Source organism: Maylandia zebra, linkage group LG22 (assembly GCF_041146795.1).
Source record: "Maylandia zebra isolate NMK-2024a linkage group LG22, Mzebra_GT3a, whole genome shotgun sequence".
Classification (NCBI taxonomy): domain Eukaryota; kingdom Metazoa; phylum Chordata; class Actinopteri; order Cichliformes; family Cichlidae; genus Maylandia; species Maylandia zebra.
Genome location: NC_135187.1, coordinates 15945122 through 15970116, shown reverse-complemented (window position 1 = coordinate 15970116; position 24995 = coordinate 15945122). Strand labels below are relative to the sequence as shown.

At 36.4% G+C, this 24995-nt stretch overlaps 1 long non-coding RNA gene across 1 annotated transcript; it reads right to left on the bottom strand.

The window, feature by feature from the left end:
* Positions 1-741: 741 nt before the first annotated feature.
* LOC112430131 (uncharacterized) lies at positions 742-2355 on the bottom strand. Its single transcript, XR_003021928.2, has 3 exons — positions 2043-2355; positions 1266-1354; positions 742-1071 (listed from the first exon to the last, which is right to left on the bottom strand). It is a non-coding gene; the product is annotated as an uncharacterized LOC112430131 (long non-coding RNA).
* Between the last annotated feature and the right edge of the window lie 22640 nt (positions 2356-24995).

Sequence of the window (24995 nt, the reverse complement as noted above, 5' to 3'; positions counted from 1 at the left end):
AGAATACAGTTAGTTTGTTGAAATAAATGGATTACATGGCGGTATTTACCTGTTTCATATGTTAGGCTATGGTCTCTCTATTTTTTGGTAATTCCACGCCGGTGGAAACTCAAACAAAACACGCAATAAGAGCCTCTAAAAATTATTATACAAAAATTATTTAATATGAAGGCAATAGCAGAGTGTTACAGGCATCGCCCTAAACAATGTAGCCTCATGGGCAGTGTAGTCCGTGCTGCAGGGAGAATGGACTGCCATACCCGTTATGTGTCTGTGAGCGAGGGAGGGAGAGAAAGGAGAAGTACAGCTGTCACGGAGCAGAAACGGGAGCTGGAAGCATGTAAATATAATAATAACCACTAAAGCCAAAAAGAGTGCCTGACGAGCCCAGCTGCAAGTAAGCTGTTAAGACTCGACTGTACACCGTGTTCTTGTTTTCCTCCGAAACAATAAGCAGCCTTTCAACGCCTCTCTCTGTCTCTCGCTAGCAAACTTGACCCAGACAACAAAGTAAAGCTAGTTTTCAGCTATGAGCCCGACACGAACCGGACGTATTAGCCAGAGGTCCCTTTACTATGGTTCGGAGCCGCTGACCTGTTTTATATACGCGCTGAATAGTTTTCTACACGAGATCGCTGCAGCCTTACCTAATGTCCACCTACTGTTACTCATTTATATTAAGATTTTAACATCTAGTTGGTGTTGGTATGGCGAGTAGCCTTCAGTAATTGTGTCAGAAAACATCACGTGCTCTTCATGTAGCTGAGTACATTCAGTGTTTAAAACAGAAGTTGTGCAGGTCTGAGATCAGCAGTTTTCTGAAACACCAAACTGAGGTACTGTTAATGCTGATGTATAGTGACACAGTTACAGGGGTGATTAATCCTTTTGACTTTTTGTCTTTAAATTTATCAATAAAACAGCTGCAGCTTTCACTGACAGCACATGTGGTACTTTAACCTTTGTACTGTTTTCTTCAGTTAATTTTGGAGTTACTACAAAGATTGAAGATATAGGATGATCTGTCTGCTGTCACTGGGTGGTGCTGAGGTCTGAATCTGAGGACGGCTCCTGTAATCACAAACAGAACAGAATCATCACAAACTGAAATATAAAGTTTATCTCTCAAATCTGAAATAGAGCAGATCCTTCTCCGTCCTCACACACTCGGGATCTGAAGTTGTTCAGTCCTACAGTTCTGCCGACAGCTGTTTATTTTTTTGTTTTAAAGGCCTTACTAACACTTTTTCTAATATCATGTTTACCTTTGAGTTGTTGATGCTTTATAAATGGACATCTGCAAAGATGAGATGATGGAGCAGGTTTCAGTCGAGGTTCAGTCTGCTGCTGCATCCTGGTCACAACATACAGAGGTGTTATCAGCTCAGTATTGAACAAGAAATATTAATGTTTCAAATTATTTGTCCTAAAGGATGCAAGCTGTACAGAGTACTGAACATGTGACTTTGTGAACATAATTCATTAAAAATAATTTGGACAGTTTTTTAACCTGAATATTTGTAACAAACTCAGTAAAAAAAAAAAAATAAAAAAAAAAGCTAAAAAAAATAATCAGGGGAAAAATGTAACATTTTAAGTTAAGCTGACAAGCGGAAGTAGTTGGTTTCAGTACATAAGTATCGGGCTTTGCTATTTAATCCGTAGCTATTGACTAATGAGGGGAATTTAAAAGTTGGCTTTAATGTCCTTCCACATGTGGAAAGCGACAGAAAACATGCTGCTGTTTGCACATATTTAATAATCAGCTCTGCACAGGAGCAGAAGCAGAGTCCAGCCCGTTGCTCTTACAGTATAATACTCATAATAAAAGTACAGTAACCGTGGTTAGTCACTGAGCAGCCTGGTGCGTTTCTCTTGATTTCTTTAGTCAGGGTAAATCCATTCACCTGCACGGGGTAGCTAAACGAACTTTACAAAACATGTTTCCCCGACAGCCGAGTGCTCATCTTAGCTAGCTAGGTCCTTAGGTAGCTAGCTAAGGACCTAAATTACGGATTAGCTTACAAACACATTTAACTTACCAAAAATAATGCGGTGGGGCCTCAGATCCTCCTGTCCGGTAGTCCAATTTACTGAAGAACACCTCAGGCTGTCACTTTGAAATAGTCGGTAATGTAAACGCTGGACCTCTCGGCATCTGCCATTCCCGAACAGACACGTGCGAGTTTGTCCGTGACCGCAGCCGCGTCGTCAGTGTTTTCTCCAGTCATTGGTCAGCATTATAATATATGCAAATACATGCGGGTCGGAATCCCCGCCCCCCAGCGCACCCCCGTACGCCAAAACAGTGCCAGCAGAGTGAAACTGAAAAATGGTTTGAAACCGAAAAGTGGATTGAAACCGAAAAATGGATTGAAACCGAAAAAAAAAAAAATTGTAAGCGAAAACAAAAAAATTACAGTTTCAATTAATTGTTTTTCACTATCAATTTTTTTTTCGGTTTCAATACAAGATTTTTCAGTACATTTATTTCAGTTACAATATTTTTTTTCGGTTTCAATCCATTTTTCGGTTTCGTTTCAAGGTGGCATCGTTCTGATTCCATAGCCCCTCAGCTTGTCCTCGCACTTAGCCCAAAGGATTTGTGAGTAGCCACGAGCACGTGCGTTTTGTTTTCTGCTTGTTTATCAAGCGAAGCGGCCATTTGTGTGTTTTTTCTGGCCCAACGAGCCCGAGCAACGATCAGGCCTGCAACGGTTTCAGTAAAGGAGCTCTAAAAGGTTACAAATTTGAACTGAACTTGAAAGGGGAATATCTTGGATAAATGTGTTGTTTCTAAACATTGACTGTGAATTGTGAAGAGGGAAAAACCATCCAATTGAATTGTAAGGAAACACTTCAGAACTTGGAATATTGTTTTTTTTTATTTAAATCATACTTTGGTTTGACTAAATCTTACATTTTGAATTTAAAGTTTTGTGTTGTGTCATATTTATGATTTGCAGAGTTTACAAGTGATAAGGGTTATTAAAAAGGTAAAAGAGAGGTTTAGCATGTTAGATAAATTCATTATTCTTAGTGAAGATTAAACAGAACTCCTTATTTTCACTAAGTGGAGGCACCGCCAACATTAAGATTTATAAGTACAAAGGTTAAAACTGGTTAGCTATCGTTTCTCCTGTTTACCAATAAAATAAGTAACGTACCCAGGGCCCCACTCAGAGTACTATCACCATCTTAACCGAGGGTTAATCCAGAGCTACTTGAGTTGGGTGCTACACTTATTATAGGTGCTCGGAAACTAATCAGCAGTAGGTTTCTTTGCTTTGGCGTCCTTGAATCCTGTCCTGCAGCAGATCTGTAAATTAGGCTCATTGTGGTACTGGAAACAAATATCCATTCTGTTCTCCCAAGAAGCTATCTTTTTGAGCATGTAGCAACAATCTCAAGGACATCACCATATAGAGATAACCTGCATTTGAAAGAGCAACAGGCAAAGGACAAGAAGTTACCTAGCAACAGCCATGGTGAAAGTTAGAATCAAAGTTCAGCTAATGACAACTGGAAAGCACTTTATCAACAGCTTGGGAGTGGATAGAGTCACAGAGTTTGCCAGATGGGTCCCCGTTTTTTTTTTTTTTTTTTCCTTTTTCTTTTTTTTTAGACCCAATAATTCAGTAAAAAAAAAAAAAAAGGGTTTGTAGTTATCTTTTGCATAGTATAAGTTGTACAGTATAGGTATCAGGCCAGTGAACATATTACATGTATTTGGTAAGACACTACTGACGCACAAAGTTCCACTGATTCATATTCCATACCTGCATGGTTTTTCTCAATTTGACCTAGGTCTATGACCCAATAATAATAATTGTCCATAACAAATTTTGAACGATGAATTTGGAAAGCATAAATAGCCTGTTTGGCTTATTAATCCTTAATGAATGTTTCAGAAAGCAAGGAGGGAGTATGTTTAGATTTTACAACACACATTTTTTGGAGAAAAACATTTATAATCACACAAGATTGTGTTCTTTTTTATGTAACACATGAACACAAAACAGTCATAAATGATTTAAACATATTTCACTGAGGCACCAGCATTCTGTAGCTCTTTCTCATAAGAAATCCCCATAGCTACCATTGAAATTTAGCAACATTAACTCACTATTAATTAACAATTAGAACACTTGTTTATTCCAAACAAGTCTGGTCATTCAAAACAGTGGTAGGAAACCTTGTGTGTGTTCCAGACATGTTTGTTACAGTGCTTTGTTCTATATACTTCAAGGACTTTCCCTACCTCACATACATGGCCCATTTAGCATCACCAATTAACCTAACATGTATGTCTTGGGACTGTGGGAGGATGCCCACTCCAGATTTTATGGAAACCTCACACAGAAAGGTTCCAGTCAGGATTTGGCCTGGCCAGGTTTGGAGCCTTTTTTATTGTGAGGAAACAATGTTAACTACCCCACTACTGTGCCACTCTATTTCAGATCTTGTTTCGATGTCATGGCACCATCTCTCAAGACATTCTCTGACCTCTGCATAACCTCTGTTCTTTATGAGCACCATATTTGATCACTACTTTGCTGTTTTACTTTTTCACAGTTCAAAGATTCCCCCATGATCTTTCAAAGACCAGCAAATGTCTCTCTGCGGGAACCTGGGCAAATGTGACGGAAACCCAGACAGTGCTCATAACAATGTCAAAGTTCCCATTGACCTCTATCACACCACCATAATAAAAGCACATGGAGACAGCATGTACAGTTTCACAGTTTTAGGATTCCCTAAAACCACGATTGTCTTTGATTTGATTCACACTGGTGGAAACCAAAATTTATCTAAAAAAAATACAGATCGAATTTGACCCAGAACAGCTTCAAGGTACAAACATTTGTAGCTCTTGTAGTTGAACTCCATAAATTGCTACAATATTTAAGTTTTTGTTTATTTCTGGTCACTTTAGGCAAAGTCAAAATTATTCTAAAAGAATTAAATTGAGGTATTTACGTTAATGAAGCGATGCTTTGAAATCTACCTCCATTCGCACAGATTGCATTTTATTCCATGTTTTGTATTCTTGGAAAACGCATCATCATTTGAAGGATGGCAGGCTTGAAATTGTTCTTCATTAAGAATGCTGTGTTTGAGTGTCTGAGTCAGGGACTTATGAGAATTATCTGGAGACAGAGAGAGAGAAGAGAAAAAGTGGTGAAGTAACATTGTGATAGACATAAAAGGAACAGCCAGGCAAAAGAAAAATAGAGTCAGTGAGAGACCATAAAAAAGTGTGATGTAGTGTTGGGTTGTCTGCTCATGTGCTGTCATGATGGAGACAAAGGTCCCTTTTCACAGCAGGTATTAATATGTATCTTAGATAATTTGAAGTAGACATGAGGACACCTTTAAGTATGTCAGTTCCCAATAGTTATTTCAGGTACGCCAGTCCAGCCGTAAGCACAAAAGCCTCACTCACATGCTTCTCGAACCTTATGTTTGTGCGGGGTAGCCGGTCAAGCAAGGGTGATGAGCTAAAACAGCTTTTTTCAGACACTACATAAACTACACTCGGCTGCACTGAATCCGAGTGTAAGATAGAGAATGTTTCATTTGAGCACTGCAACTTTCCTTTTCTGCTTTTATGTTTTTTACCTTGGTATTTTTCCTCATTATGATGTAACAAACAACTTGGCAAATGCTTGGCAGTAAAGGGCAACTATAATTCCGTTGTTTCAACATTGTTCGTCATTAGGCTGTGTCTCTCTGTGCATCTTAGGTGAGCACTTGGTGAATCTGATCTAATGTCCCTGCTTTTTCTGTATGTAAACAAATGCTTTCTTAAACAAATTTCTATTTGTGCTGTTTCTGAATGGAAATGAAATAAAAAACAAAATATCTGGGTAGCACTTTCTATTACAGCTCAGTAATAAAGGGGTAATGGGAGGGTAACAAGGGAAACAAGAGCGTAATAATGTGGTAATTTCTAAGTTATTACCATGCAATTACCAATTTTCAGCAGAATCAAAATTATGTATCTTTATTAATCTGTGCTTTTTTAATATACTATTATCTTTGCAACTATTCACTTGCTGTCAAAGGGACTTTTAATTAACTCAGAAAAAACTGTTAGGTAGGAATGACAGGTTCAACCAGAGAATAGAAGGAAAAGCACTACCTTGCTGTTTTGGTGTTGTAGATGTCTTGGCTGGACCCAGATAGTAGAACTATGTTGGTGCATGGTTGCCTGACACCTTATCACACAGGACTAAATCCTAATATGAATGACACACTGTTCGAATTTCTCTAGCCTTACATATCTCACAACATTTAAACCAGACATTGAGGTTTTATTTCTATTTTTCTTTTGGAAGACTAAATACAACAACAGAAAATAATTTCCCATTATGTAAAATTGGGAGAATTGTCCCATGGGCAGAAAATGTACATTGATTAATTAATATTTTTTTTAGTTTTTAGGGGTTTTTTGTTTGTTTGTTTGTTTGTTTTTTGTATGTTCTGCAAATGTTTTGAGCCTAACACTTAGGAAAATAGCCTGAAGTCTCCTAAACAACCTTTTTTGTAATTTCTTTAAGTAGTCTTCAAGAAAGTTGTCCAGGCTCCTTGAAGGACATTCAAAGCTCTTTATTAGATATTGGCTGTCTTTTGTTCCATTTTCTGTCAATTCACCACTGAATTGGCCTCCATTTTTTTATTTATTTATTTATTTTTTATCACATAATTTCATTAATTTTGACAAGCTCCCCAACATCACTGGCTGAAATGGAACCCTAAACATGATATATCCTCCACAGTGTTTTGGAGATGCTGTAGACACTCAGTTTTCAAACTCTCTTGAATTCCTCTGTATATATTGATGATTTGAAACAAAAATTCATATTTAAATTCATCACTGCTGAAGACCTGCCCTTGAGTTTCATTACAGTTCCTGTGGAAGTTAAACCTCAGGGTTTTCTCTCAGTTTCCCATTCTTAAGAATGTCTTCGTGCAATAACTTCCAAATTAACACATTAATGACATTGCATTTTTCATTAACACAGTAATGCAATGAGTTAGTGTATCAAATGTTCACATCACATTTAAATTTGTTACTTGCATGACAAACGTTCTTCATTTATTTGCACATTAGGTGGATGGAGCAAAAAAAAAAAAAAAAAATTCAGTTTTTGAGGATTGGCGATCTGGGCTTTTATTCTATTTCCACAAAAGATCCTAAGTCTGATGATAACATGCAAACTGGATCCAGGACAGAAATAACTGCATACTATTATTATAACAAGCATCTGCGCAGACAGCATGCTAATGCAAATCTAGCTAAAAACCCAGAGTCATGTTGAGAAATGAAAGCTGAGTACATGCAGACCCCAGCTCAGCAGCCAGAGCCTAATTTTCAAAAGGTAACAAAAAAAAAAAAAAGATGGCCAATCGGGCTCGTAACATTTTTACCTGTTGACAATTATATGGCAGACTTGCTACAGTTGTCAATTTAAAGACACTTTGGACATATTTAAACAGTAAAAGCTGAGATTAGTGTGTGAGTGAGTGAGATTTTTCAGATTTGCTTCCCTGTTTCTTGTTTTAATCTTGTAAGACATCGTTTACAGTCCATTTTCTTGAAACTTTGAAGTCACCACCTGCCAGTGTTGTGCTACAGCCAAAGACTAAGAACAATAATCACATGCATAATAATTTAAGTTCAATTTTAGATATGTGCATTTTAAAACTGTCTGTTCGTGACGACACTCCTGGGAACCAGGTTGAGAGGCCCTAAGCCACTCTTCTATAGTGTTTGCAAATACCTTAAATAGCAAGGTCAAAGTCAAAAGAAGCTAAAGAGGAAACTGACCAGATAAAAATCTATCACTGATATGTTATCCTGTAGTTCAGTACATATTATTTAGCAAAGGAGATCTCAAGGCACGAGACAGAGGTCTAAAGTTTCAATGAGTACGACAATCGCATGGGCAAGGTGACCTAGTGGTTTGAGATACCATCCAATTACTTAAAGGTCACAGGTGTGATCACAGAAAAAGCCACTGTCTGTCTATCAGCAACCATGTATCATGTCAAATGGTCCTTGAGGTAGACACTGAATATCAGGCTCCTTACTCAGTTCAAGTTCATCAGTGGTAAACATGACAGTATACTCTGTCAAAATTAAAATCAGGGACAACTTTTATTATAGAAGTAAAAAGGTCAAGAACATACAAAATACAGGTTTAATCTAAAAGTGTGAACTAATCCATTTGGAATTATTGCCATTTCTGAAACATGGATCAATGCGGAGAAAGGAATGGACTTTGGACTGGAGGGATATGAAGTGAATTTTGTAAATAGAAGGAACAAGAGTGGAGGGGGAGTAGCTGTGTATGTGGATAAAAACCTAAACTACAAGGTGGTAGAAAGTATGACAACTGTAATTGATAATTTACTAGAATGTATAACAATTGAAATTTATAAGGAAAAAGAAAAAAATGTAATAATTAGCTGTATATATAGAACACCTGGCTCTAGTATTCAAGTATTTAATGACTTCATAGAGGAAATATTCTCTAAAACAAATCAAAAAGTTATGTTTATCTGTGGTGATTTTAATATTGACCTGTTGAATCCAAAAAAGCATAAAATGAGCGACGAATTCCTAAACACTATGTACAGTTTGAGTTTACATCCTAAAATAACCAGGCCTAGCAGAATTACACCACATTGTGCCACCTTACTTGACAATATTTTCACTAACAATATGGAAAACAACATTGTGAGCGGATTATTAATTAATGACATCAGTGATCACCTACCAGTTTTTGCAGTTTATGACACTAATTATAAGAAAAATCAGCATGAAGAACAACTGAGATACAGACGTGTAAGGACGGAAGAAACTATGACTGCATTTAAGAACGATCTATTAAATCAGGACTGGGACAATGTGTACAAAGAAGCTGATATTGATATTGCATATGGCATATTTTTAAGAATATTCATGGAGTTGTACGATAAAAACTGTCCAACAATAAAATACAACAGAAAGCACAAATATTCAGATAGACCATGGCTCACTAAGGGTTTACAAAATGCATGTAAAAAGAAAAATACACTCTATAGGGAATACCTAAAACAAAGAACAAAAGATGCTGAAAATAAATATAAAAAATACAAAAATAAGTTGACCAATATTATACGTGTATGTAGAAAGGAGTATTATAGTAAAATATTGAACAACAATAAACATAATATGAAAGGAATATGGGATGTTTTAAACGGTATCATTAAAAATAATTCTGGACAACAAAGTTATCCACAATACTTTATTGATAATGGCAATATTATGGAAAACACTGCTGATAAGGTCAACAGCTTTAATCATTATTTTGTAAATATTGGACCAAAACTGGCAGAACAAATTCCTGAGTCACTGCCATCAGTAGACTGTAGTGAAAACCTGATTGATAGGAACCCTAACTCAATGTTCCTCACATCAGTGGAGGAAAAAGAAATAATTGACATTGTACACATGTGTAAATATAAAACATCTACTGATTGTAACGATATTGACATGAAAATCGTCAAGAAGGTCATTGAAGGAATTGTAGGACCTCTAACATATATTTGCAACTTATCATTTCAGACGGGAAAAGTGCCAAACAAAATGAAAATAGCTAAAGTTGTGCCGCTGTATAAAACCGGGGATAGACGCCACTTCACAAATTACAGGCCTGTTTCTTTACTACCACAATTCTCCAAAATCCTAGAAAACCTGTTTAATAAACGATTAGACAAATTCTTAGATAAATATAAATTACTCTCTGACAGTCAATATGGATTCAGATCAAAAAGATCAACATCTCTGGCATTAATCGAATCAATTGAGGAGATTACGAATGCTATTGATCAGAAACAGTATGCGGCTGGAGTATTTCTGGATCTCAAGAACGCATTCGACACAATCAATCATGACATATTAATTAATAAACTGGAACGGTATGGGATTAGGGGGGTTGTACTGCAATGGGTGAAAAATTATTTAAGTGACCGGAAACAATTTGTGAAGCTGGGTGTCCATTCCTCATCATGCTTGGACATTGCTTGTGGTGTTCCACAAGGCTCTGTACTGGGTCCAAAATTATTTATTATTTATATAAATGATATTTGTAAGGCATCTGATATATTAAAATTAGTATTATTTGCAGATGACACAAATATTTTTTGTTCTGGGGGGAATCTAAAGGAGCTGCTGGATACAATTACTTCAGAAATGTGCAAAATTAAAAAATGGTTTAACAGGAACAAACTATCGCTAAATCTAAGTAAAACTAAAATTATCTTATTTGGGAATTCCCTTAGAAATGCACAAGTGCAGATTCATGTAGATGGTGTGGAAATTGAAAGAGTACTTGAACATAAGTTTCTTGGTGTGATTATAGATGATAAATTAAACTGGAAGTCTCATATAAATCATATACATAACAAAATTTCAAGAAGTGTCTCAATCTTGAGTAAAGTAAAACACATTCTGGACCACAAATCACTCCACATTCTCTATTGTTCCCTGATTGCACCGTATTTGAATTACTGTGCAGAGGTTTGGGGCAATACTTACAAATGTTCGCTATCATCAATCTTTATATTACAAAAAAGGGCCATAAGGATAATCCAATACAATTTGAGGGGGGAATTAAATTTAAAACATCCTCGTATCCGTACAACATTAAAAAGTTTTTGCATCTCTGTGTGTGGAGTGAAGCTGTGGAACAGACTAAGTAAAGATATGAAGCAATGTCCAAGCATGGCGCAGTTTAAAAAGCGGTTAAGGATATGGTTTTTACAGGGTACAGGGAAAAGGTAGAGATTTGATAGGGTGTTCTTGTCTAATATTTTCATGTGTGTGCGCACGCACGGGTTTGTTGGTATGGGTATATATATATATATATATATATAATTGTAGGCTGTGTATCCTTGAGGTGTTAATGGGGTTATTGAAAATGTGTATATGTGCGTATGTGTGTATATACGTATGTATGGATAGATAGAAACATATATGTGTATATATTTAAAAAAAAAAAAAAAATTACACATAACATATAATGTAATTGCAAGGAGGTATTTCTGTAGTCTATTGATACTAGATAGTGGAAAAGGGGTGGGATTAAATAAGCTTATGCTTCTTCCTGCTCCTTTTTGAACATGGACGTTATTTGGAGTTGTGGTTGCTCGTTTTCCTTTTGTTTGCTTTGTTCATTTGTCTCTTTTAATTCTATTTTTTTTTATACTTTTTCAACATGTTCAAAATAAAGATTCAATCAATCAATCAAAAAGTGTGAACATATTCAATCCTGAATATGTCAAAAAAGAGGTAACCCTTAGGTGAGGCTATAAGGATTTACTAGTTCACTTTCTTTTCCCTCTTTAAACTTTGTGCTTGCTCACATATCTATGCCGAGAGATGCTTCTTATTTAAAATGTGTCTGTGTTAAATGCAGCCTCCTATAGTAATCAAATATGGCTAAATGTGCAAGAAAGAGTGTTTGATGTCTCACTACAGAACTAGAGGGCATGCTAATGTTAAGGACACATATTAGATATCCTACCTGGCAAGCAGAGCAGTAATGTGTTGCACAGCAAGAACCACTTTTACGGCTTATTTAATAATGAAAACTTCTCAGTTATAGTTAGGATAATTTAGTCAAATCAGAGAAATCATATTTTAACCATCATAGTAGCAAGACAAAATTTATTGGGGTCTGAGAATATAGAAATAAGAGCAAATTATCTGTATCATTACATCGGGTGCTTTCTTTTCCTTAAACGTGGCGCAATAAATATGATAAAGTGTAGACACTGATAAACAGCAGGCTTTCTACTAGTCATTTGAATGCAGAACTGGTACACATCTAAATTTGAACTGCTTTACATTTAGAGTGCCACTGTTAATTAAAGGAAATGATTGGCTTTACTATTATCTAATTTTTCTATCTACACAACAGTCTCCATCTTTTTTTCTCTAGGTCAGAAATCAAAGAACTTCATTTGAAAATGAAAGCTTGTAGAATATCTAAAAAGCAAATAATAGCTTAATGTCTGGATTGTTGAAATTCCCTTATACTAACTACAAGGCACCAAATTTGGATTTCTTTTTTACAAAGAGAAACTAATGCACATTTTATGCCAAACTGCCATCATTGCCCCAGTGATGCCAGCAACTCTTTTGTCCTAAAATATTTTAATCAATTACAACTAGTTCAGAATTCTGTATCTGCAATGCTTACTTGAACTGGCTGCCTCTCAGTCCCCATATATATCTTAGAATCATTGTACAAAATAATTGTTTTGGAATGTAAAGTGCGACTTTTACTTTGAAGCTGAACAATCTCCATTTCCACATCACACTGTCAGTTTGACCACCGCTTGGAAAGTAGTTTGCAAATGTTTGCAGTCAAGTCAGTGTCTTCATTGAAAACTAGTTTTGATGTCAGCAAGGCTTTTGGTGCAGCAGCAAATACCTCTTTATGACCATTTTCACACTAGAGACTGCCAGCAACCTCCAGCAACCACTTGCCAACTGGTTGCAGAATATGCACTTTTACGAGCTGACTGGGGGTTATCAGAGGGGGTCACTGTATGATTTCTAGGCCTGGGTGAATGAGGCTTTAGCAAGATATTTCACAGTGACTGACAACTACTTTCAGGAACTACTTGGAGCTGGTTTGGCTAGTCACCAACAGGTCTCTGGGTGCTAGATGACTTACCAGAACTGTTTAGGTGTGGTACAACAAAAAGAATGAATGGCCAGGTAAAGGCACATGAAAATGAACAGAACACAGATATACCAGCTGAAAAAAATAGAAAAGGGTATGTGTCTTGCCTGGATTTAGAAAAAAAAATTCTCATTGTTGTTGAATTTCTAACACAATAGAAGTGACTGGTTCCCATGATGCTATAGAGGGGATAGGTGAATACTATTAATAATCTGGCAGCATAATAATTATGGTACCAGCTGGCTGTTTTAAACTAGTACTCTACTGCAAAGCCATCAGAGAAAACCTCTAAAAGAGGCAGCACTGATTTAACAAAGCAGCATTACACCTGCCAACACATGTGTCAGGCCAAAGGTTGGTGCACCAGAGACAATGCAACTGACTATTATATTCCAGACAGCCTTACTGCAATGTCAGAAAGTGTCTGACAATGATTGAAAAGGAACAGTGCTTTAAAGCAATTGTAGATATAGTAAAACATTCAATAATGTTCGTATTTGGCATATTATTGGTAGTCTACCTATTATTTTTAATTAGACTGCCAAAAACATTTGATTTTCAGACAGATTTACTAATTTTAATTTGTTGTCACACCACATCATTCAACGATAAACTGATCATCTAGTTTCTTCTTTGTGTTTTCTTTTGTTTTGTTGTTTTTACTGAGGCATTTTTATGGTTTAGAGATATATGCACAATATACAAACCTTGTCACTCACATTAAACAAGTAAAAAATCTCTTAGATTATGAGGGGATGAAGAATTGACTAACAAATCCCAATAGCTTTTTCTTCTAATTCTTCTCCAAATGTAAGTTTTGTCCAAGAATCCCACATTTTCCGAAGATACAGTAAAACACCTACTCATTGTATGAAAAGAGTGTTGGACTAACACAATAAATGAATTTTTTATACTGTCTCTTTGTACGGACGAGTTGCCATATATAAAAATGGACAAAATAGAACTCAATTGTGACACATGCTGCTTTGCTAAAACCCTTACATGCTATAGAATCCTGAGCTGGAAGGTTGAGTTGCTAGCTTTCATAACCCCGATCTCTGTTCAAGGCTGGCTTTTGGCATTGGTTATAAATTGCCTCCTTGATCTTTCTCCAGCCATCTTCTGATTCATGACCTCTTTCCTCTCACTAGTAAAAGATGTGCTCACTTTTGGCCTGGAGTTTGCAACAAATATTATCTGCTTCCAGTGTTTGTGCCATATTTTGCTCAAGGTGGCAATTTTACAAATGTAGCTTTATATTGCTCATTGCATGCTTGAATACTTCAAAGATGCTTTGAAAGTTCAGTCACATAAGAAAATCACACCAAGCCCTTTATAGTGGAAATTCAAAAATACTACTGTACTGTTATTTTCCACATATAAAACCTAAACCGATTAAGGCATCACCTCACAAAGTGTCAGGCCAGTACACAAGTTGTGATATTTTTGATATATTCATCCAGTTGAGTTTGCTCACTTGATCTCTCCATGGCCTATTGAAATATTCTTAATTGTATAAATTAGCTATACAAAACTCTGAAGTAGTCAACAAAAGCCTTATGAAAACGTATGAAATGAAAACAGAGGTTGAGGTTGTGCTAATGTGTGATTGGTGGGGGTAAAGCTCAACCCTGCGCAGAGCTGGTGCAGACCACATCATAAAAAGAAAGCATTTCTCTTCAGACAAATGACTAAAAAGTGTGTCTGATACTGATCTGGAAGAAACAAAGCCTGAAGGGCGTGAAGAGTTGTTTGCTGCAGTGGTCAAAAACTTCACTACAGTATTCAAGAGCCTCGAGATTTGTGATCAGTGGCAGATGTTTGCCACAGAGTGGGCAGACAGATTTTATAAGGCCTGTGTAAGAAACAAGTGATCCACCGGGGAATATTATTGACTCTAGCTTCCTATTGCTGTTTTCAGATTTTATTTTATTTTTTTAACACAACATTAAACCACCCATTCATCAGTCTTTTTTCCCCTTTATCCAATTCATGGTTATGGGGGAATGCTTTTCCCAGCTGTCATAGGGCAAAAGATATGAAAAATTACCTAACCCTTATTTGTAGTACTGCATGAAGTTTGATGTTCAGTTTCTCTCCACAAACAAAGAGAGGGAACAAAAACATGTAAAATTACAGAACCAAATGCCACTTTATGTTTTTTCAATGTGTGGTATAATGGAGCTTCTAGCTCTTTTAATATATATTTTTAATTAAATATCTGCTGAATTTTATAAAACGTTCCATTATTAGCCATTCATGTAAGTATACTGTGGTGAACAAGTAGCTCTTGAGATTATTATGCTTTCTTTGTCAGTGAATAGAAAGTGACTACGGAGGAGAAAAGTGCACACACGTTTACACAGAGTCATTTGTGCAGGTTGCAGTGGGACACCCCAAATGTGTCTGCAGCAGAAACCGAAAGAATTTTTGTCATTTATTGGCATGAAAAAATTATACATTTCACTTTGCCTAAAATGGCCTCTTGGCATTAGGATCATGTCTCATCCAAATCAAAGGCACACAGCTGCAGGCACCGCTAACGGCAAGCTTGTGGGCCAAGCAAATTGGAATAAAAACACTAAGATCACAACCTGACGATGAGAAACAATGTCACTTTTACTTGCTTCTTTAACTGGGTGTATATATATCCGAGTGAAAGTTTCTGAATAAGACAGCACAGAGATGGAAAATTTAAATGTTACATGATTACTCCTTAGATTTTGAATTTGATTATTAATATAGACTTGCCTCTGCAGTGTGCAAGGTCCCTACTCCCTTATGGTGTATTCACTAGCCAGCAACTCTGACTGGTCGCAGATACTAATCAGCATAGATACCATCAATGCCACATTTAGCTGTTGCTTACCTGCCTCCACTGACACTTAAATATCTTACTACACTTAAATCTGCATTTAATCTGAAGGCCACCAGATGGCAATAGCTGTGATTTAGAAAAAGGCTTCTGGCCCTGTAAAAATCTATGGCAAAGCAAATTTCTGTCTTGACCTGTGCGAACCCTTTGTTGTTGAATTTATGGGCTTAGTCACTCATGCAGGCGGTCTATCCTTCAAGCACAGGTCCTCTACCATAGGCCTGGGAGCTTGAGGGTCCTGCGCAGTATCTTAGCTGTTCCTAGGACTGCACTCTTCTGCACTCTTCTGAGATCTAAGATGTTGTTCCTGGGATCTGCTAGAACCACTTGCCTAGCTTGAGAGGAGTGACTATACCTAGTTGTGTGTATATATATATATATATATGTGTGTGTGTGTATGTATATATGTGTATATATATATATATTTTTTTTTTCCCCAGGGTATCAGTATCAAGTCTGAAATTCTAGTAATGTGACAACCCTGACTCTGACTAACAAAGCTTAACTCTAACCTAGCCTAACCTCAGTCATGACTTAGCGTAATTTCACTGACCTTCTGACCGTAATGCTAAAACATTGCCTCGAACCATTTTCAAAAATAATGCACAAATTATCTTCATGAAAACAACAGCTAAAACAGAATAGTTAAGGATATAAAAGCAGAATTTCTCTTCAACTTTTCCCCTCCACAACTTTTTATTTCACATCTGCATAAGTATGATCTGAAATGTCTGTTTCTGTTCCCATTTTTATGTTTGTAGACTAATAAAAGATATTAAAACAGAAAAGCACATAAAGAATTGTAAGGAAGGTCAGGAAGCTCACATTAAGTGAAGCAAACAATGATCATATTCATACAGAATGAATATTCTTTCACTTGGGGAAAATGTCAACTGACATGCTGGCTGACATGCCTTTCTCTCCATTTGATAAGATTAAGATGGATCGTTTTTGATTTTGCTGTTACTATATTTCTGAGGGATGACAGCAGCATAGTGACACAGGTTAAGAACAAAAAAGGTGTGTCCTTAAACAAAGCACAACCTGACTATTGTAACAATGCTAAAGCCCTACCATGTGATGTCATGGATTTGTACTCCTGGATTCTGAATATTATGCATTATTTGTGTTTGCGGTTCAGTTTTGAATAATGCAATGCAATGATCTGTGGGAATCCACCCTCCGCAAAACATTGCATTACAAACTCACATAACAATCAATCCATCTCTGCGTTTGAAGGGTGTAAGAAATCCACAAGTTGGTCATTAGCATTTCCTTTAGGCTCCTGTATGGTTTTGAATAAAACATTGCTTAGGTCCCAGCTTGTATAAAAGCTGCAAAATTTTGTGTGATGGTTTGAATAATTTGTATGTGTGGCTTCAGGGGTGTGTATGTGTCTTTTGTGTACAAATCTATTGGAATTGCTCCAGGCTGCATGTCCTCTACTTGTTATTGCACGCAAGCACACATTCACATACAAACACACATACTCAGAGTGGCTTTGAACGTGACCTAGCATATCAGCTAGTATGTCAAACCAAGGGACCTATGCGTGTTTCCAAGAATTACGTGTTTGGCATGGCATCTACACTTTTTAAACATTTAAAGACTGTCAAAAGACCAGTGATACCCCTACAAGTAAGTATGCTCTTTCCTGGTGCAGTTACATTTGTTTAACAAAAGCACTCTGGTTAAATGTAACATATTCTCCTGAGTGGAGGTGGATAAGATTCTTTTACTAATTTTGCAATCATTACAACAAAGCTTTAATTTTCAAGAACGTGCATTTTTATGAGTGTAAATTTGTGCTAGATTTTCTTTTTCTTTTTTTTTTAAAAATCAGGACATAAAAAATAATCTAATCTTCATCAGCTTCAAAAATAATTTAAATATAATGTCAGATCAACAACAAAACATGACATATGACACTGTGACACTATTTAATTGTCAAAAAACTGAGCCAAAATGCAGATGTGTGAAAAACTAAGGACACCTCAGTAGCAATACCTTGAAGTAATTGTTTTCTATATGACTTTATCAGTCTCTGACATCATTGTGGACACATTTGTTCCACTCTTGTTTAAAGAGCGGCTTCAGTTCAATGATGTCTGCAGAGATTTGTATATGCACAACTATCTTAAGGTCTACAAAATTTCAACTAGGTTAAGATCTAGATTTTGACTGGGCCAATGCAACACCTTGATTCTTTTTCTTGACAGTTGGCAAGGATATGCTCTGTTTGTTTTTTGGCAAAGACGGCGCTGTACATTATGACCAAACATCTCCACTTGACTTGTCGTCCAAAGGACATTGTTCCAGACGTCTTGTGGTTTGTGGTTTCTCACTGTAGAATGAGGGATCTTATAACCCTTCCCTGACTGAAAAGCAGCAAGAATGCCAAGCAAAGGCCAAAACTTTTGCTACATAGAGGTGCTCACCCTTGTTGATGATCAGCTAAGTGCATTTAACACTCAGCACCCGGCTGGAATGTACCCTCTATGGAAACAGTAAGAATGGAAAATTCTCCCATGCAGTGCTTTGACATTTTTAGCTTAGGTTTTTAAAAATAAATAATGACAGTTTGATATCTCATATATTGTTGTTCATCTACGGTTGTACAATAATTAAGTAATGGTAAAGACCAGGTCATTTTATTATTATGGCCTGATGCATAAATCCTCAGTAGATTGTCTCCCAGAAAGTTGACTCAGTTTGTCTGTACATAGCATTTTCAGTGGCTCTTACCCAAGTTTCTCCCACTGAATATGTCCAGATGAACCGAGTTAACTTTCTGGGATTCCCTTATCTGGATGACTGAGCATGCATCAAGAAGGTGAGTGTACTTCCTATTGTTTTTTTCACCATAACTGCAGTTCCATCTCGGTTTTTAAAGCACCTTAAATCAGAAAAGAAAAGAAAAGAGCAGGCTTCCTGAGGAGCTAAACTTAATGAAACACAGCTGTATGGAAGAGACCTCATTTAGAGAAACAAGAAGTCAAAATGCATTTCTATAGCACATTAAAAACAACTTCGGTTGATCAAAGGGCTGTACATGCAATTCAAAATACACAAAATCGTTATAAACACTATAAATATAAAATACGAATCCAATATATAAAAACATCAAATAAAAAAATGATGAAACCAGTGAAAATAGTCTATATAAAGACTGTGGTGAGCAGCAACCACCATCTGACCAAACTAAACGCTGTAGACTAAAAACCAAACAAAAACCTGGTAGCTTTCATTTTTGCTGAAAAAGCCAAATCTCTTCCAATAGCTGAGTTTGCTGAAGATTGAGACTCGCTACAATCTTAAACATGCTGTTTTTGACTCTTGCTTTTTCACCGGCTGTCTTTTATACCATCCGTTCCACAATTTAATAATTTATTTGTGCCCTGAAGGTTATGAGATGTCCACCCAGTTGTACAAAGCACTTTTACACTATAAATAGCATGTGAAAGCATATGATACATACAAAAGCCCCACGTATCACACTGTTATATAGGATCAAGGCAGATATTTCATCACAAGATAAGGTTGATTTTGATGATCACATCCCTCCATGTATATATTTTTATTTTTTTACTTTGTGCAGCACTTCTGTCAACCTGTGTTATTTGTAAATGTGTTTATTGATAAACTGACTGATTAATCGATTCTTGTGAACATACAGTCGTCCAGACATTTTAATTTACTTTGCTGTAAGGATGAAAACGTGTCATTTGATTAAACAGCACCTTACTCTTATAATTATTTCCTTGATTGATGGTATTTAATTATGTCATTAAAATACTTTAAAATACTTCTCCAATAATTTATCCACATTACTTCTTTGAAAAAACAAGAATCTGATGCAAACCGGGGAGGAACATTTTTAAGGTAATTACTAATACATGCATTCATGATTTATTAACAAGCATTTGGTTATTCATAATTTTAAGATTTAATACTTTACACTCACTCCTCTCTACTCTTGTTGGCTAAGTGCAGTGAGAACCTGTATGCCCCATGTTTATGAGCACACAAGGCCAGTCGGGTCAAACCTACGAGGTCAATACATATAATTCCCGTTTGATGTCTTTTGAATGAAAACCTTTTTTTTTTTTATCCTACATGTAATAAATGAATGAACAAAGAAAATGCACTGACAGGCAGTGGATTCCCCATCTTACCTCCTTTCCTCCTCTTAAGCCTTCCTCCAAGAGCACTTTAAGCTCAGTGATGTGTATGAGATGGATTGAGGCAGACTACAGCACAAGGTCTACCCTGAATTTTGTTTCAATTGGGAAGCAAAGCCTTGGCCTCAGTGAGCCACTGCCTACCAGTTGTGTGCCCCAATAAGCCATCTTTTGCGCTTGCTGTGGCCAGTGTGCCTTAACCCTCACCATCCACGACAGTACCAAAAAAAAGAAGGAGGACATAGAAGATGCAAAAAATTCCCATAAAATACTAAATCATAATACTATATATTTTATTCTGTGTTATTGTTCTGTTGTTTTTTCAAATCTATCATATTCCACAAAGACTGTTCAGTTTAGTTGTAAATGAGTTTCTAATATAAAAAGTGAAACACTAGGTATTTGTTACAGTACCTTAACACTGGAGTCATCAAGGACATTAGTGTCATCCATGGAGTTTCACTTGCTTCATCTCCTGTCTCGCAGGGTTTAGGCACACAAGGTAATAAAACTAATATTAGAGTTTGAAATGGAGCACATATATTGTGACTTAAAATAAGATTTCTCCATTTTCCAACGGTCTTCACATTGATATCTTTGGGAAAAAGCTTCCCCCAGCTGAGAGCAATTTCGCTGGACACTGTGTATACTTGTCTAAGAGATTTTATGTAAACCTGACTAAAATTACAAAAAAAAAAACAAAGTGTAAAAGTTTAAGGTGAGAATGTTTGATAGAGAGTTGCATTTACACTACAAATAGATTAAATAGCAAATAGGCTCATCTCCTTTAGGACGCTCTTTTGTCTTAACTTCTAAAATATATTGTTGTGAATTTTCTATCACATTGCTGCAGCCAGTGTCCTTTTTGTGCTATTGTCTAATATGCAGGGTTGGCAACATCAACTCAGGGGACAGGAGGTCTGCAAAAGGCTTCAGTAGCTCTGAGCCTGGGCTTACTGGCACTGTTAGAGGAAAGGATGTTAGCAAAACTCTGTGATATAATGGCCAATGACCTCCACCCCTCTCCATGACATGCTATCAGTCTAGTAAAGGACCTTCAGTCACACACTTGACATGCTATGCCAGAGAACCCGGCAGGTGCACAGTATGCCAGCTACCAACAAACCCTCCTCCCAAGGCGAAAACATCATCAGCAGTAGCTATTGCCAACTGGGATGGTGTTCAGAGATATTATGAATCCAAATCTAACTCACAGCTTCCCCCTTTATATAGCCACTGTTTTATCCATTGCTGTTATATAAACAATGAAACAGACAGTAAAACAGGTACAATATGAGCACTGATGTCAATTTTGTAACATTATCATTTTATTACTGCATTACATGAAGTTTTACTCATGCTGTCTCAAATGTAGAGTAGTTTTAAAATGAAAGCGTAAAATATAGGAGATTAATTCATCATTCAGGAGATTGGGTTTGAATTGTTTTTCTGTTGCATGAACAAGCCTGAAATTATTTTGGGTAGATGAGTTTATAGTAAATGAGAACACTTCAATGATCAGCAAAATGTTTCCAAAACAAGGTATGAGATTGTTTCAAATAACGATCTTGTGAAAGCTTCTGAAAGTGCAAGGCCTCAGTTGCACAAGCCTAGGGAGTGGTTGGTGACTTACAGTTGCTAGGGGAAAATATTCCCGGTTTTCTCCAATGGGTTGTGGCTGGAGGTTGTTCCCTGTTGTGAGGGGGAATCATAGAGGGTATTATACAAAAAACCTTCCTGTCAAAACGAACAACCACACATATAGGTATATGGGTATATGCATTTTTTCCTTGAGGCCTGTGCTTGCCAGGGGAACACTGACCAATCTCTAGGCCTGTGTGTCCGGGGCTTTAGCAACCAATTTTACAGATAGTTAGCAACCTCCTGCAACTGCTTGCCCATAGGTCAGGAATACAAATTTTCCCTAGAGAAAAATGAATTACCAGGAGGTCACTAACCAGTCAGTTTGAGTGATCATTAAAAAACAGTTGCCAAAATTTTATTTGGAAGGTGTTTAGAGTAGCTTCTTTTAATCTGTTGAACATTTTCTCTTTCTTATTCTGAGAAGACAAGCTTTTCTAGTTCTTAAAACTCCCCTTTAACTGTGCTTAAGGTGGAGACAGAGACTTTTATTACCTGAAATCCCATTTTCCAGTAAGAGATTTAGACACAAACAAACATCATTATTTTGTATACAGTAGAAAAAAAATGCTGAAAAGGCAATCGAAGTTTGGTTTATGGGTGAAGGAGATGAGATGGAAAGAGATTAATAGAAAGAAAATGGGTGACAAAAAACAGAAGCGAAAAGGGATTTAAGATGTGAGACAGACAAAGCGGAAACAGCCTGAAAAGAGGAAATTGATAGTAAAAAGATGGAAGGGAGAGGAAATGAGGAGATAAGGAGATTGTATTTCCATCATGGTCACATTCTTTCCAGTCTTTTCCAGTTCTTTTATTGTCTGCTTCTAATAGCCACACATTAAGATTTGTATTATGTAAATATCTCAGTGTGTGGGAGTATGTGTGGTGTTTTTCTTTAGTTTTTTCAGTTGATTTATATACTGGATGAAGGTTTCTTAGTGGTTAACATTTAAAAGTTCACATTCAATATCTGTTTCTATTTGTCATCATTGTTTATTTTTCGTATCCATTTTTACCTTCGTGCCTTTCATTCTTCTAAACTTGTCACCTAGTATTTTTATGAAGCAGCAGTATTTGAATTTTTATTACTAGCATGAAACAACATGGTGTTATTCGAAGTTTTATACTACCGAATAAAATGGACCATTCTGCTATTTATAGCTGTTGACAGAATAAGTGTCACACATGGGTAAGAAGGACCCAAAATACAGGATTCGCAGATCAACATGCAAAAACAGAAATTCCACCTTCATTAAGTGGAAATTTAGAAATCCATAACAGAGAACTAACAGCAGAAACTCGCTAACAAAACCAAGTCAACCACAAAATAAGTTTAAATGGCATGCTAACATGGGACAAACACAAGGTCGGTACTATTTATGCTTAAAGACACACTGAGGGCAAAGGAAGAGGACAAGCAACAGCTGAAACTAATCAAGAAAAACGATACATAGGAACTCAAATTAAATACAAAACAAAGGAGACAAATAACTGTCAAAATAAAGCAGGACACAGAAGGATGGCATGGATGGAATTTCAAAAGAAACTAAAAATCAAGGACGAGCAGCAACTACAACTAACATAGATTAAAAATCAAATGCATACAGATAAAAATAGAAACAATAAGCATGCCAAACAGAAAATATTTAACAAACAGAAATTAAAAGTTGAGAAACTTAAAACTTAAAGTGACATCCATCCATCGTCCGTCTTAGAAAAATAAAATACACATCTTTAAAATTAACTACCACCATATATTATTATTATTATTTTTATTATTATGTTTTTTATTTTATCTATGTCGTCTGTTATGTGTCGACACAAACCTGGTTCATCCCTTGTGTTAGGTGCCTTTTTTATGCTTGACTGAGTCATAGGCAGTGTAGGAACTAACGCGTTATCAAGTAACGCGTTACAGTAACTACGTTATTATTGTGGTAACGAGCACGGTAACTAGTTATTATGCCAAAATCAGGAACGCGTTTATCGTTACTGGGATTTAGATAGGGTCGTTATTCATTACTTCGTGTGTTGCGTTCGACTTACCTCGGAAATCGGAACACGGACCTGGGAATAATGTCACACTCGAGCGTTCTGGTTAGTCTCGTCAGAGAAGTCAGGATTCCAATATGGCGAGCTTGAAAACGGTTGTTTTGCTAGCCCTCTAAAAAAACAAATTACTACTAAACACATATGAAGCTCATCTGCAGTCTGGAGTTACCTACATCTTCCTACTCGGAAGGCAAGCTAGAAGACTGGCATCCTTGCTGGGTATCCAGTTAGGGAAGCAACACATTAACAAGAGAATTCTGAGTAAAACCAAAGTTACTTTTCCTAGTAACTAGTTGCTTTGAAAGTAACAAGTAACTTGAAGTAACTGAGTTACTTTTGATAGAAGTAACTAGTAATGTAACTAAGTTACTAATTTAAAGTAACTAAGTTACTAATTTAAAGTAACGTACCCAACACTGGTCATAGGTGAGGGTAAAGTGGATTAACAAATAAAAACATTCCTCTGAAAATGATCAGGTATGAGAACAGCATGAAATTGGTGAAAAAAGAGACATTTGAAAGACCGCTCCTGCACCTTGGAAACAGTTTTTCTCTTTTTTATATGATTTATTTTAAAAAAGATTGTCCCCATGTAATTTTTGTCCACAATGAGACACAAGCAACTGCAGTGAAAAGGTGTCCGCAGTGTGAACTCCTGAACTGGTAAGAGAGGATCACAGACACACAGGCAGGCAGACAGAAAATATAGTAGGACACAGTAAGTTTGTCATGTTTAAATGAATTAGTGTAACTAAGGAATTTCCTAACTGGCATAAATTCAGCACATCTTATCTCATTTAATGTTATCTATAATTTGGGCTAACAAACTAGATTTATTGAATGGTCTATGCCACAAAGCAAGCCATTATATTTTGTCAAGATAAGTCCATTAAAAATGCTCTACACATTGTGTGCTACCATGGTGGAGAGGTCCAGTTTGGGGACTCTAATTAGTGGATGGGAATCCCAGCAGAAACCTACTGGCTATAGCTGTTTGTGTCTGGACACCTGTCAATCAAGTGTGCCCCTAACTCCAAATAAATAAGTTATATAACAACAACAACAACAACAAAAAAGAAAGAAAAAAAACCCCCACCCAATACACAGTTGTTATGATGAGGCAAACTATCCATAGAGGGCAAAACAGCTTGTTTGTACCAGGATGTAAACATGCTTTCTCATGCTGTAAAGTCGAACATTTTAACATATGGGGATTGACTAGCTTTTGAAGCCAGTCTCAAATGACTGTTAGAGAAACTACAGTTTTTTTGTTTTGTTTTTTTGTTTTCATTTTGTACTTCCTTATTGATTTCATTTTTCAGCTCTTAATGTTGCTGCTTGTTTATAACACCTTAGGACTCCAGTTTAGTTGCACTGGCATGTTCAAGTGTTACAAAACTAAGACTGCACATCTATTTTTTTTGCTTCATCACTACTTATATACACAGCCTTAAAGGAAACTAAAAATAAAACATATATGACACTATCATTTTATCTGTTTTG